This window comes from Dicentrarchus labrax, unplaced genomic scaffold (genome assembly GCF_905237075.1).
Source record: "Dicentrarchus labrax unplaced genomic scaffold, dlabrax2021, whole genome shotgun sequence".
Classification (NCBI taxonomy): Eukaryota; Metazoa; Chordata; class Actinopteri; family Moronidae; genus Dicentrarchus; species Dicentrarchus labrax.
Window position 1 is genome coordinate 25847237 of NW_026136711.1, and position 15730 is coordinate 25862966.

The following is a 15730-nucleotide window of genomic DNA, read 5'->3' on the forward strand; positions in this document are numbered from 1 at the left end:
GATGCTGATGGACAAGCACACGCAGGGTTAAAGGCCTGTCATATAAATCAGGTACAATCACTTTAGAGGTGAAAACATGCACGATGCTACTGACAGGGAGGAGGAGTAGGGAAAAGAAAAGAAGAATAAAAGAGACGGGGAAGATGAACAAGGCAGGTCTGTAAAAGTTATCTTGAGTGTAGCATGACCTGCATGTCTTAAATAATATTTCCAAATGACCTCTGCTCAGTGACTCATTCTCTGATAAAACATACATGTAGCTTCCAAGAATATGCTGGGTAAACATCGTTATCTTCTCTCGCGTGTACACTGCATACTTATATCGGGTAAATATCAACATAAGTCAAATAAACATACATTTAAATGAATGCAAGGACATTTGCAGAATGTATGCATGCATCGTAATCACACAACTTAATTAAAAAATATTTTATTATTAAAATGTTTTACGAACAGGGGCCGAAGGTTGACCTTTATACACAATAACTTACAAATATAAAACACAACGTTGATACAAAAATTTGCGAACAATGGCCAGTACCTTAGTACAAAGTGGGACATGACCTGTACACAAACGGTCAGCCAGTGTCCAGCCATGCAGAAGCAATATCTCTCATCATTCTGCAGTCACCTGTATACTTAAGGTTCATTTACAATTTCACGTCTGGTATCCATCCAGCCATTCTGGACTTCATGTTCTGTTTATGTAGTTTCTTTCTTTTCTCTCCCCAAAGCTTTTAAGAGTCCTCTAATCATACATAATTAATCAGGGTTTTCACTTAAATGCACTGCATTTCTCACTCTCATTATTACTTAAGAGGCTGCTCTTTAAGGCTTGAAAATACCCGGCGTTCTGTTGATCATATTGTTTGCAGAGCCAGCTGTTTAAACATACAAGGACTTGTGTATAAAAATATACAAAACATGTATTCACATTTTAAAGTATTTCAGGCTAATGACATTATTTCATTACTTCACATAAAAAAACATGGTGTGTCTACCTGATGTCAATGAAACATATTAGTATAATCTGAGCAGAGGTTAGCTACAATACAATTTTAATGAGTAATAAAGTTTGCTTTGCACTATAATGCATTGCCTATGTTCATGCTGTCTGACTGGTCGTTTGTCAGCTCTGTATTTGGTGGTCCTTGCTGATGGAAAACTTCAAACTTTATGAAACTGGCTCTTGTCTCCCACACTGCTTTCTCTCTGTGAGTTTATATTACTTGTCTCTACGAAGGGACTCTCCCCCCACAACTCATTTCTCTCGAAACACTTCATTTTCAGAAAATGTGTGTTCTTTTTTTTGCATCAGGAGACCTTGCCGTTTGACCACATCTGAAAGCAATGGTGCCGCAGAAAAATGACTTCCTCCATGACAGGCTCAGAGACCATGGGGCAACATTACTACTTTTTTCTCTGTAAATCATAAGTGAGGACGATTGGACATGTAGTCTGTTGTTCCATAAGTATAATAATGACTAATTTACACCACAGTGCTCAAGCAGGGAGGATACCCACAATTCAAATGGCAGCAAGGAAGGTACATGTCATGTAACACTTTACATTCGTCTGTTGATGGACGTGTTTTCCTCTTCAGGAATTCTTTTTTTTAAAAAATGTTTTAAATCATCCTATACTATTGTCTGCAAATTCCTCATTTTAATAGAAAGGGACGTAATGTATCTGTCTTGTGAAATCCATTTGAATGTCAAATAAAACCCGTTAAACATAAAGCATTATCGTCATTGTTATCAGCACAAGCACTAGTAACATGGGAATGAAAACACAAAACATGGAATAACAACATAAGTGCTGCAAGCAGCCTCTCATCCAGTGTGTGCACTGGCTTTTTCATCGTATACAACTCCAGCCAACTGTAAGTATAAATGGAAGAGGCAGTTATGAATAATACATATGAATTACCTTCATGCAGTCAGGGTATTTTTTCACCCTCTGCTGCAAGAACACAATTTTAGTAACAATAAAATAAAAGGCAAGGTGCACAACTAAAAACCACAGGTATTGTAAGTGAACACAAGTGCATCAATAGTTGCATGAGCTTGGAAGGTGTTACAGTACTTTCATAAAGGTGTTAAATAGTGTTTAACTGCAAACGACAAGAGTAATAAAAAAGTGAAAGTGCACTAAAGATTAGCGCTGCATAGATAGAGCAAATCCAGCCTTTTAATGATAATAAAGTTTTGTGTATTTGTACTGTGGACATGTCTGACATCTTTGGCAAGTTGAAGTACTGTGTTCACATTCTTTCTTTTCTGTCCAAGCGTTTTTGTAAAGACAGACACATAGGACAATTGTTTTGCTTGTCACTGTTGAAGAAGCAGATGTGGCCACATGATGAACGTTCAAATCCGTAATCCCAACGTAAACAAAAGTTCATACAACAACGTAATACACAAATCAAAAGTACGATACAGAGAAATGTTTTCATCATCAGATTATCTCTTGATTCACCCTGCCACTGTCACTGTGTTAGGAGTGAAACAATGATGCACAGTCGAAAGACAGATATCAGTTTTATGAGTTACTATCTGGTAAATTTAAATCCTCAGATTGCAAACATGAATAATTATGGGCAGAAAAGTACCAGTTCAGGGTTTTTCTGAGTCATTTAAACCCAACTTGTTAATCTCTACAAAAATCATAAATTCCGACTGTGATTACTAATATTTTCTCTAACCTACATGTACTTCTTATTATGGAGTATGGACCAGGAGCCCACAGCCATGCTAAGGCTGCAAAGAAGAGCTTTAAGCCAAATGCGAATGTTAGTAAGGCAGGGGGTTAATTCCTATCGCAGATTTGTATGGCACATAATGGAAACATGACAAAAGGTCTTATGTTGCCAGGGTCCCATGTTCCCCAGTTAGGGTTAGGGTTAAGGGGTTAGGGAGTTAGGGAACTTAGAAACACGCTCCCCATGACAGGTATATGTTCACTATCTTAGTAAGGAGTATTAGGTTGCAACATTTTGACATGATTATGGTGTTAGGATGAAAAGTTAAGGCAAGTTATTACGATTTAGTTTGAGGGGGACAGCCAGATGTAATGGCAAGCCACAAAATATTTGTCGAGCTTTTCACTCAAAACTACAAATGTCAGGTGGCGTCAACGAGGAACAGTAAAATTCAACCTCTGGGAACCATCAATGTCTGTACAAAATCTTAAAGCAATCCATTCCAAGAGACAGATATTGCCATCCATAGATTCTTCCCTTGACGTCACATCACAGCAATAACATAACAATTTACTGACTCATAAACCTTAATCTTAATCTATCTACATTTCCTTGAAGGTACGTGAATTTTCCAAGTCCATTCACAGAAACTGATGAGGTTTGACTGAGAGCATGTGAAAGAACACGACAGCACTTGGGTCTCTGTGTGGTTTAAGCCCCCATCACAGTCAACAGACCTTGATTGCAGTTACTGCTGTTGAGAATCATGTAACCTTTATGGGATGGTTTCATAGATGACTCATAGGCAAGCTAATTTTAGAGGTCTTTGTGCTTTAGATTGGCCTTGAAGTATACAATTATAAAACATGAAACGGAGTGACACAGACAAAGAAAGAGACACACTCAGCTGCTGTGTACAACGATAGTCGCATGCTCACTCTCACTGGAAAAAGGAGGGGAAAACAGCCTTGAATTTAGAAGTGAGTTTTGAATATTTAGATGTGCTTGACATGATTTACACTACTGCATGGCTCCTGACTGCTCAGTGGTTTTACTACATTTTTATGTAGACCTAACACCCATATGTAGAATTTGAAATTTGATGATTTTGGTATGTCTGCGTGGCTTTCACTGACAGTAATTCAAAACAGATGTAAAAAAGGTCGACCCCACCCCCACTGCATATGGCAAGTAGAAGCTACGTGAAATGAAACTGCCATAATGCAATCTGAATAACTGAAGTGAAATTAAGTTTATCCCCAAAGAACAAGATATGTTGATGAGGAGCCACCACAAGTTACAGGTTTGCGTTACACTGGGTCCACATTCTATAATCTAGATGTATCAGAAATGGTGTCCTCAAAATTGATATATAATGTGATTTTGTTGGTTTGTTCTGTACACTTGACATCAATTGCATGTCTGTGTGTCCTGGAACAGGGATCCCTCCTTGGTGGCTTTCTTACATTTAATCGAACGTCTAAGGACAGAATGTGTTGAATGTTGTACAGATTGTAATGCCCCCAGAGTTGACTTGACTAACGCTATAAATATGGAGCTAGTTTATGTATCCACATAATGCTTGCTTGGTCAGTGTCTGTTGAATACATATCAAGCTGTAAGTTAATGTGTTGAGCATTGCTGTGGACAAAGCAACATTTTATTAGCTGCAGGAAAATCTTTAGTTGCTTTGCTCAAAACAACAGACTGACAGGACAAAGGACAAAGAATCTCAGTTCAGGTTTGAAAAAAACGTAACAGATAACTGGTTCAAATACAGCAGCAGAAAATAATTTGTTGTAAATTCATTTGTTATATTCTCAATATTAATTGACAAATAGTCTTGAAAATGTATGTATGGACTGAATCAAATAATTGAAATGAATCGTTCTTATGTTCTTTAAACTTATTAGTACCCACCTCTGTAGATATTGATGCAATGTTAAACTTTTACTGTTAACATTGTACTGAATATGCCATTACAAGAAATTGTTTTATTATACCACACTAACCTTTAATAATGTGTAATTTCATGTGGCATTGTTAATTAAAAAGTTATGTCTTAGGGCTTCCATAGATTCCAATTGGAGTCAAGACAACAACAAAGAAACAAAGACAGACGGAATAAATGTAGATTATTATTAAATACTGAAATAGATTTTACACATATATGGGCTTCCAGTTGGTCCCTGTAGTTGTAACACAGTGGACAGTAGAAGAGAAGGCTGTTGGATACTGACAGAAAACAAAACACCAAATTGAACCACAGCTAGTTCCACCACTGTGTGTCTGACCTTTTACTGCGAAACGAGACATGTTAGTGTCACCTGGAGAAAACACTGCTGATTAACACGGCTAATCCCCTGTCCCTGACGTCACTACAAATCAACGTTACCTGGCCACTGGTATTTGTGGTTGGATACTGAGTCAGATGTCAGGAACAACCAGATTCAAACTGACAGCATGAGAGAGCAAGGTTGCCTTTCATATTTGTGGGAGTCTTTTTTACATGAAACTAAAATCTGGGGCAATTTAAAGATCATGTTCCTCAAACCCAACGATAAAATCTATCTGAAGTGTCTGCGAGTTAATTGAGTCCGTTTTTTTTTCTCCTATACTGCTTGGTGTGATAAAAATATTCTACAGTAAAGTTGTAATTTGAAAGCACAAACCATGATGGCTGGCTAACAAACTAGAAAGCGTTTTTTCTATGGTAAGAAGGCAAACAATGCTTGTGTCAAATCAGATGATTGACATAATGGAAGCAAAACACATTATGCAATCTCGCCTAAGTAAACAACCGAATGGCAAACAATTCATGTAAGTAGGAATACAATGAAGTTAAATTGCATTTGAATGTTTCAAAGGTCCAGTGTGTAACATTTAGGAAGACTGGCAGAAATGTAATATAAAATTGTTACATATGATTTCATCAGTGTATAATCAGAATAAAAATATGGTTTGCTGTGTGTCCGTCACCTTAGAGTGAGCTGTTTTTATCTACAGAGCGAGCGGGTCCTCTTCTACGGAGGCCGCCATGTTGAATCGTCATGTTTCTGCAGTATCCCTGAACAGACAAATGAAGCCACTGTAGCATCTCTTACACACTACACAGCCCGTTCTCAGTCCCAAGTAATCAAATACCAACGCAAATGCTGTTCAGTTGGTTGCAACTAACAACTTCACTGAAAACCACTAAATCATACACAGTGGTCCTTTAACACAAAGAACCAAAAAATCATAAAAAGTAAGTGGGTTTGTGGTATCTGACCACCACAAAGAAACTGATTTTTGTCCCCAAGCTATGTGTTCCTTTACAATGCATAAACGATGTCAGTAAGATGGCCTTACACTGTCAGGGTTATGCCAGTGAACCGTGCAGTAATATGTTCCATATACTGACCTCTAGAATGATCTAATAGACATTGTGATTGTCCTGGCAGGGTCTCTATAACCTCCCATTAAACACATTGTGAGTCTGTGACTATGAGGTTTAAAGACTGCTAACAACATTGATCAGCTCCATCTGAGCTGCAGAAAGCTGCTGCAGCCCGTTTAAAAAAATACAGAATGCTAAAAAAACACATTTTCTTTGGGAAGAAAAAAACAGTATAGATTCTGTCTTTGAAGTGATGTTTTTTCTCCTGTACACATTTTGTGTTTCACAGAAGCTGTGCATTTCCAAGTTCCTTGCCATCTGTGTAAATGTGATACCTCTCCTTAGTACAATGAACTGGAAATGGAAGCTGTGTTTCATATAATCCCCAAATCCATCCAACTCTCACATCCTATCATGCAAATTTGGTGCAGTTTGAAGAGAATCCGGTCTCCCAACCATATGCCTGAGCCGTGTAAAAGATACAACAATTTATTATGCATGCATTGCACCAGGCTTATGGTAATAAGGTATTAAATTAGTACTGGACATTATTGCTCTTCTATATCACTTCTGCTCAAAAGATTTTCATATAAGTCACATAAAACAGAAAGAGGAATGAGATTTTAGAACTGATTTGTTGGCGAGCTGAACCTGTGATATCTGAGTTTAGAATAACATTTCACAATTCAGATTAATTCTGCTGAAAACTCTGAACTGGATGTCTGTTACATTTTATGTCACTATATTCACATTGATTTAAAACCAGGTTATTTATGTAGAGAAACATACTCAAATGACTTGAATGGTCTTGTTTTAAAATATAATGGGTTCATAAACTGTCTGTTCAGATAATACATTCACTGTAGTTCTACTTGTGTTAAATATTTTCCACAACATTTTACATATCACCTCAAATTAATTAGAGAAAGGCAAATGCAGACTGTATGACGACCTCTACATTGCTAAGAAAATGTATCAAATGTACTAAAGGATCATGACAATGTGAAACATTGTAAGCTGCGAATGCAAGTTCCTAAAAAATGTGTTCAAAGTCAGCCCATGAGTTGTTACGATGCAAAACAAATTAAGTTGAGTTCACTGAACATTAGTTCAATCAACAACTGTGTACTCATAATGACAAATGATTAGTCAGATTTGTTTTCCATTTACATTCTGAGCTCAAGTAGTCATAATTTATAACGAAGGTCTTAAAGCTGCGGCTGCTCCACTTTGAGTACATTTTTACACTAGGGCTGATAAAAAAAATGTGAGGCTGCTGTGACCTTGTTAAATGAGTAGTGTGAGGACTGAAGTGAATGTTAACCTCCATTAGAGTCAGAGGAAATACACATGATTTTAAACCCCTTTCGGAAGTGTTTTAGGACATACAGATTTACTCGGTATACAAACCAATTCTAATACGCTAACTCTGATACACTTATAATTTATGTTAGATATTTTTTTTTTTTTCAAAAAAAGTTTTAAATTAAATTACATCTACTCCTTCTCCCTCACTTAAGAATCCAGAACCATATATGTATATATATATTGTTCATTTAAAAAATTTAACTGCAGGACACAAGATGTCTGCTTCTTTACCGGAAAGTCCATTTTTAAAGTTTGTGCACTGGAGGTTTCAAGTTTAGACATCACACTTCAGTGAGTTGCATATTGAACCATGATGGACTTCCAAACTGGTTGTGATGTAACAAAATCATGTTTGTACACGTCTTAAACTCCAATTCAATGTGAACCCAGAGAAACTTTCCACCTTCAGCAGATGAATGTGAAAATGGTACCTAGTGTCAAACTCTTCACACTCATCATTCTGCACAGCTGAGCTCAAACATCCACGTGAAGAAACAATAAGCAAAACACATTTTTGAGTGAAGATGGAAAACTTAACATGTACTAAAATACAAACAGAAAGTTTCCATAATGTCTGCTTTCTTTGAACTAAAAGAATTAAAAGGACAAATTTAAATGAATGAATGAATTATGTTTAGTGAACTCTGAGCAGCACATTCATTCGTCACATCTCGGAATTTTTAAGTTGACTTAATTTGACATTAATAAAACGTATTAACATTATAGGTCCAGTGCGTAACTTTTAGGAGGATCTATTTGCAGAAATGGAATAAAATATGCATATCATTTATCATACACTTATTAGTGTATAATCACCTGAAATGAGAAGCGTGGTGTTTTTGTTACCTTAGAATGAGCTGTTTTTATCTACAAAGGGAGCGGGTCTTCTTCCACAGAATGTGCCACGTTGAACCGCCATGTTTCTACAGTAGCCCAGAATGGACAAACCAAACACTGGCTCTAAATAGGGCCTTTTGCGTTTTTCTGTTCTCCTTTGCGCTTGGTTTAGTTAACAGGGGTTTCGGTTGGTTGCAATCTGCAATCTCATCGCTAGATTCCACTAAATCCTACACATGGTCAGTTTAAGTTGATGATACATTTCTATGTGATGTTTTACAGTTCACACTCCCCATTTGTTTAACTGGTGCACTTAAACCAGCAAAGTCAGCAGTGGCCACATAAACTTCTCTTTCTTATAGTATTCTCATTTGAAGTATTTTTATCACTTTACAGGAAACTAAATTAGGCTACAATATTTTTTGATACCAACCACACAAATACAGTGCATGCATAACTGCAAATCAAGTCACATCAAAACACAGTCATCTCATCAATGTGGAACATTTTTTCTTCTGTGATACAGTAGACAAGTGCCAAAACCACACTAAACATCTGCTGATGAACATGGTTATAAGCCAGCAAACAGTCTCATTATCGAGGCCGTTGGTATATTGTGTTTATGATGACTGAAGTGTGATTTTTTTTTTTTAAAGTTTCATATTTCACCTCTAACTCTCAGTTTTTCATTTGTTTGGGTTTTCCCCCCTGGAACAAAGCAAAAACCTTGTAGCTCTTAAATGAGCGAGAGAGAGGATTACAACAGATTGTGAGAAGACTTTGTTAAACAACTTGAAAATTAAAATCTGCTGCAATCATTTTTTAATACACTTAATCTGCAACAGTTTTTGTGATCACCGCACACCAACCATTTGCATGTACAGCATGTATGCATGCAGAGCACAGTTATCTTTTTATAGGCAAAGGTTTTGTTCAGTGTGAAGCCACTCCCTGTGTTATTTGATTGCATGAATGTGCAAAATGTGAGAAAACACCCACACGCTCCTCACTGCCCATACCATACCTGGTTGTTTTTGTCACCATCATAAACAACTGCCCTGCGGCTGTCAATTCCCATGCTACAGACACACTGTGTAAACTAGTGTAATGCAACGTTGTTATTACCAATGCCATACCATACCATTATAAATGCTGCCACAGCTAAATCACCATTAGCTGCTGGGGCTGCCGCTGCTTCTATTGTTGGTGATTTTGTTATTGCAAATTTGTAATGCATCGCCTTCAGGCCATAAATCTTGTACGGGATTACTGTGTATAAGTCGTTTGTATGGTCTTGACTCATCAATCAGAGCTGGAATGTTTGTGTTACAACTGCCACTTTGTATGATGGATGAAGATGGGTGTTTTCTAACAGTACTGTAACTGTGGTAAGGGATGGAAGCTGTGTGTGTGTGTGTGTGTGTGATGGAGCACAATGTAAGCGGTGACACTCATTATTCCATCTGCAGCCGGGAGTGATTGAACACGCCACATATTAACTGTCTTTTCCCCTTAATCCCATTGTGTTCCGTGAGATTAAATTTTAACACTAATAAACGTTTTTTATGACTAATTAATGTTTCGCACCTTGCCAAGAATCATTTTCTTCCTCTACTAATTCTAATTGGTCCAATTAATCATGCAAAAGGTAATTAGCATAGTTTGATGTGCGGTAAAGCCACTCTGGGGCCCACGGGGGGATTTGGAGAGCTTTTGTTTCTCGATACAAACAGAAAATTAGTCAAGGGTGGTAGGCGCTTGATGCTCAAGCACAGTGCAACACAGTACTAATGAGTGTGTTCTATTGTGATGGTCTTTATGAGACTGACAGCCATATTCATAGCAAAGGCAGATGTACATTGCAAGTGAATAAAAATGATTGGCTTTGGCTGCCTGAGAGATCTGTGCAATGTACTGGAGATTTACAGTAAGAAAGGCCATTCTTTTACACACAGACACACACTGAGGCAGGAGCTTATTCCCTGGTATAAATAGATTTTCAAAGGTCTCCCGCTGTAGCCTATTATAGACATATATTGATCTAGATTTTCTCTTTACACGTAGGTCTCTCTCCTTTTCAAATCTATTGTGAAAACCTTTCAGTAATTTCGGGAAGATATTTTCCAACTGTCATTAACAGCGAAAAAATCAATTTCAGAGATTTGTTTTTTAATTGTCAAGTCTTGTGACAAAGTGTTTAAATCTATATTCAAGTGTTTTTCATGTGTGGATACAACATCCAACTGGTACAAAAGATCTGCACAGTACTGTCAGTGTGTATAAACTTATATCAGGTTCCGAGTGGGCAAGCACAACACTAGAACACCTGATGTGGAGATTAAGATGTAGCTAAGAGCTAAATATCTCAATGAGCTACAATTTATAACACACCCATGGCGTCTAAAGAAAGTTGCTCGACAAAGGTTTAGCATGTGTCCTCCTCTTGTTGGTAAGTTTAAGCTTAAACATAAACTGTTCTTTTAGTCCTTTAAAATCTATTAGAGATTCATGTGTATATCAAAAAGACAACATGCTGGGTTTAACTTTAACTGTGGAAAAAAGTAAATTTAGTTAAAAAAAAAAAAAAAAAATTTAGTTATTAAAATTTAGTATTCCTGTTACTAGTAGTAGATGATAGCTAAAGTGATGTTATATTTAAAAACATATAGTGGTAGATTGCGTGTTGAATAGAATAAACTATGCTGAAGAAACACTGGGACAATAAGATAACATACTACTCAAAATTGGAAATAAAAAAAGGTTGATGTGTGTCTTAAAGGTATAATCTACAAGTAAATAAATTAGTCTGACAAATATAGTTGACAGTAACTCAGGGACTAAAATTATAAGTATCACCACCACGTGTTTTGATACTGTTAAAGGTGTGTTTATATATTATACAGAACAGTCAACCTTCATAAAAAAAAAAAAAAAGTCAAACTTTTCAATTATCTCTGTGAAATGTGGTTTGGGAATTGACTAGGATTAACTACAAACAAACAAGACATTTGATTTTTAGTTTACACCTGAGCAGATAGTATGATTATGGAACAAATCTGAAACTAAATTCAAATAAATTAATAGCTATCCTAAATAACTCAAAGAATACACTATGATAAGTTACTTGAGAACAAACTGATGGATAATAAGTTGATGAATCAGTGTTTACTTCCTATCCGTGAACCTGCAATCTCTCAACAAATCTCCTCTGATTAATCTGCATAATGTTCCATTGGCACAAAATCAATAACTAATTACTGCTTATTGTGTCTCTTCAGGTAAATTGGTACAACATACCGATTTCCTATTAGGAACATTATTACTTCACCTTACCATTACTTTTTTGTGTTAGGGACAGTTCCCATGTCTTTGTTGTGTCGCCTGAAGAAAAAGAAACCTATTCAAGGGTAGGTCAATCAAAAACAATATAAAATGTGTGACATCACAGCCTGTACTTTACCTACAGTGATTTACTGGTTCATGTGGAGTTTAAAACAAACCTCAGACCTGTAACAAAACTGTTATAGAAAACAAACCACCTTCAAGGTACTTTTTGACATGTTGCCATTCAGTTTGAAATCTAACATTTATATTTCCAATGAGGAACTGTTTATTACAATGCAACCATGCCTCATAAAACTAATTTATAAAGTATCAGATGTAATGAACCTGTGTAGATATCAGGCGGCCTTGGATGTGCCATATGTTCATAGGTTTTTTTTTTGTGTATCCCAGGGCATCAACGTGTCAATAGAACTGAATGTATATTTATGGATTCAGTATATTGAGTGTCTGTTTGATTGTGGGTACAGATACATGTGGTAAAATAACCTTATGTTTTGTCTACAGAAAGTATAGCTGTATTGAAATCTACTATATTTTGTAATAGTGTGGATAGCCTTTAGTACTTAGTGATACCCTGATGGATAAAAAGTACATTATGGCCTCTTAGATTTGAGTAAGCCACTGATGATGGGGCAAAGCATTTGTCTTTTTCACTTTTTCACTTTTGCTCAATGTCAGCATTTATGGATGCAACTAATAGCCTACATTAAATCAAACCAAAACCAAGCTTCAGTCTCGTAAAGCTAATTTAAAAATTGACACAAAAACATTTAAGATCAGATTAACAAAAACATAGCACTTCCCTTTTCATCTACAATTCAGCCCCCGCATATTTCTTATCTGCCCTCTTATCTTCTGCACCACAAAAATCTATGCACAGTTAGAGTGTCAGCGAAAATAGTTGGCCCTATAATATCATTCTACAAGCTGAGGTTGATTATGATAGTGAAATTGGCAGCGAGGCGTGGAATATCCCCCCCGGTGATTTTCCAACTCCAACTCATTTCACGGGCCATCTCTGGGTCCCGATCTCTGGGACTGGGTTCACTTGGCTCTGGCCCCTGTGCTACTGATGTCTTGATTGCTGTTTCATAGACTTTCACGTGTCAATGCAGCAGCGCCGAGGGACCTGTGAGGAGGAAATGATGCAACCACAAAGACATGTAAGAGGGGCTTGAAAACACTAACACTGTGGTTCATTGACCTCAAAGGACGGAAAGAGGCAGACAGAGAGAGAGAGAGAGAGAGAGAGAGAGAGAGAGAGAGAGAGAGAGAGAGAGAGATTGTTCTATAGGTGGTCAGAGGGTCTAAATGTCAGGTGTGGCAGTTTGGAGCATGAATGTCAAACCAGTGTTAAGGATATTTTTGCACATATGCAGTTTCATTTCTCATGCATCCGTCCAACCCTTAAGCACAACATTGTGCACAATACACCACAGCATTACAAAATGATGAAAACAGTAATAAACATTAATCAGGTTAATGGCAGGTGAAACAAAACCAGACTGGCTATGTAATTTAAATTCTAACCCAAACAGTGACAATGTAATTGCTGCTGCCAAAATATTTGATTTTAAGTAAATTAGAGCAGTAGCTAAAAAAATAGTCCTGGTAAATGGAGCTTTATCTGTAAGTCAAGGCCATTAGCAGCCCTAGTCTGAGTTGCCTTGGGCTCTGTAATTAACTCTGCTCAAGCGCAGCTAAACATTTTTGACATTTTTCCTAGTCCAGAATTAACTGTCACAGCAGAGGGAGAAAGTAACCATCTTGTCACATTGAGTTTATCTGAGGATTGTGAAACGCTGTCCTCTTCTGTTTCTCTCTCTTGCTCTCTGCTTCCTCTCTGCCTATGTCTCTTGCTGAGCACACACACACACACACACACACACACACACACACACACACACACACACACACACACACACACACACACCTACACACACACACACACACACACACACACACACACACACACACACACACACACACACACACACACACTACTCCCAACCTGGATCTAATTTCAGTAATGTTTCATGATGAGCGAGATGATGGAAAGTGTGACTAAATGTAATGTTTTGAACGTTTGGGTGGCGCCGTCATCAGGTTACATTACACTGCTAATTGTTTGGCAAAACGCATTCCTCTTACTTATAGAAGAGGTCTGGAGCTCATCTAGATGATGTCACATGACACAAATAAAAATCTCTTATATGAGTCTGTATTAAGGAAAATAACATATAAAACACTATTCTGTTATTCTCTATAACTATGCTACATACAATATCCTGTATACTTTACGGTTAAGATTATGCTTGTTTTGGCACACCCACATTGCATAGAGGCTGTGTGGAACGGCAGATTCACCTGATTTCTTTAGCTGAGAAATAGAAAAATGAGTTGGCTGATGTGAGTGGAAAGGCCCAAGGTACCGTAAACATGTAGTATGCAGCATGACAACTCCCAAGCCGTCCCGGAACTGCCTGGTTTCCAGTAAAGAATTATTTCTCTGTCACCACAAATACGTTTAGTGTTTGATGTACGATTTTTTCTGGGACAGGGAGTTACCATGGTGGTAGACCAAACTCAGATAAAATAATATATATATATGTATATATATATATATATATATACATATATATAATAAGCTCGGTAAACGCAATACTTAGTAAACAAATAATAAATATAATTTAGATTTTACTGATATTTACATTTATTAGCCTGGGAAACAGACAAATATGCAAGCTCGTGGTTCATTTGCTCCAGCATTTGCGAATTAGTCTGCTGATGCCAGGCTATATTTTTATATTTGTAAATGTATGAATGTGTAAAATATGAGAAAATATGGAGATTATGGAGTTTTTTTATGCACTTGTATTTTACTGATATTGTGGGACCTTGTTTCATTCTTTTTTAAGATTTCTACAAATTACCTTAAGAAAAACAAATTGACAATTTCTTTTTATCCCACCTCATAATATGGATCAACACAAAAGGCACTGAATATTGATGACATTACTTGTTCCTCTTTCAGTTAAGTTAATAAATTCTCCTTCTTGGCAGCAGCACAATATGCAGTACAAAAACAATCTGCTGTCACCAAAATTTCATGTGAAGCAGATGGTGAAATGAAAGTAGCTAACAAGCTATAAAGTCAACAGCAATTTCTATTTAAACAGCACAGTTGCATAAGAGGGTTTCCAGACTATTCAAGAGCTTTTTAATGATGGTAGAGTTGACCTTAGACATCACCCACACAAATTACTCATTTGGCACATAATAGACCATTTCTGCTAAGTTTCATTTATTGAGAAGACAAAGTTTTCAATCATCCTGGATGGTCGCGATGAGTACTTGGGAGGTTATGAAAGCCACACGATAATGTGTGACTACCCCAAACGAAATACCACCGAAGAAAAGTCTCAAGTCAATATGGTACAAATTCCCCCTGATGAACACACATTAAAGCAATCACTGCACGTTAGCATTTCAGCCGTCCACAGACCATTACCCTGCGCTATAATTATACCACATATTCCATATATTACTTTGAATGAAAGAAGTCCAATTACAATCCTTTTACTCTGTCTCTCAGTGTGCTGGCTGATGCCTCCATAAAAGTCTGTGATTAAATTACTCAGGGGAAAGCACTCACATTTTATATGACAACCCCTGACGCATCGTTCAGCCACGAATTCCCCAACCAGCAGCAAATCTTCTGAGAGGCTCTGACTGTGGACAGGTGGATCCAGATGACTGAGAGAGACAGAGAGACAAGTCCTTCTAGCTTTACGCCTTGTGCTATTATTCTCTGTCCCTGCTTACTGATATAGAGCTAACTTACCTGCCATACATATTGTATCATCTGACAGGAACATTAGGGGGAACGTCACTTCATTTTTGACCTCCCTCCACTAGTATTCTGTTTTTTTTCTACATAGCTGTCAAAGTGTTAAGAAACACCCTGCTTATCATCTTGTAACCGTGCTGCATGTATCCATGAAGCATAAGTGCTGTACCTGTAAACCAAGGGGCTCTCCAGACAAAATCATAACTAAACAGTGGTTATTCAAAACTTTTTGTCATTGTCTGTTTGAAGT

The 15730-nt window shown here is 37.1% G+C and overlaps 1 long non-coding RNA gene across 1 annotated transcript; it reads right to left on the minus strand.

Annotated features, from left to right (window-relative positions):
- Positions 1–12358: 12358 nt before the first annotated feature.
- On the minus strand, positions 12359–15464 carry LOC127371552 (uncharacterized). The gene is made up of 2 exons (XR_007886416.1): positions 15286–15464; positions 12359–12759 (listed from the first exon to the last, which is right to left on the minus strand). It is a non-coding gene; the product is annotated as an uncharacterized LOC127371552 (long non-coding RNA).
- Positions 15465–15730: the final 266 nt, after the last annotated feature.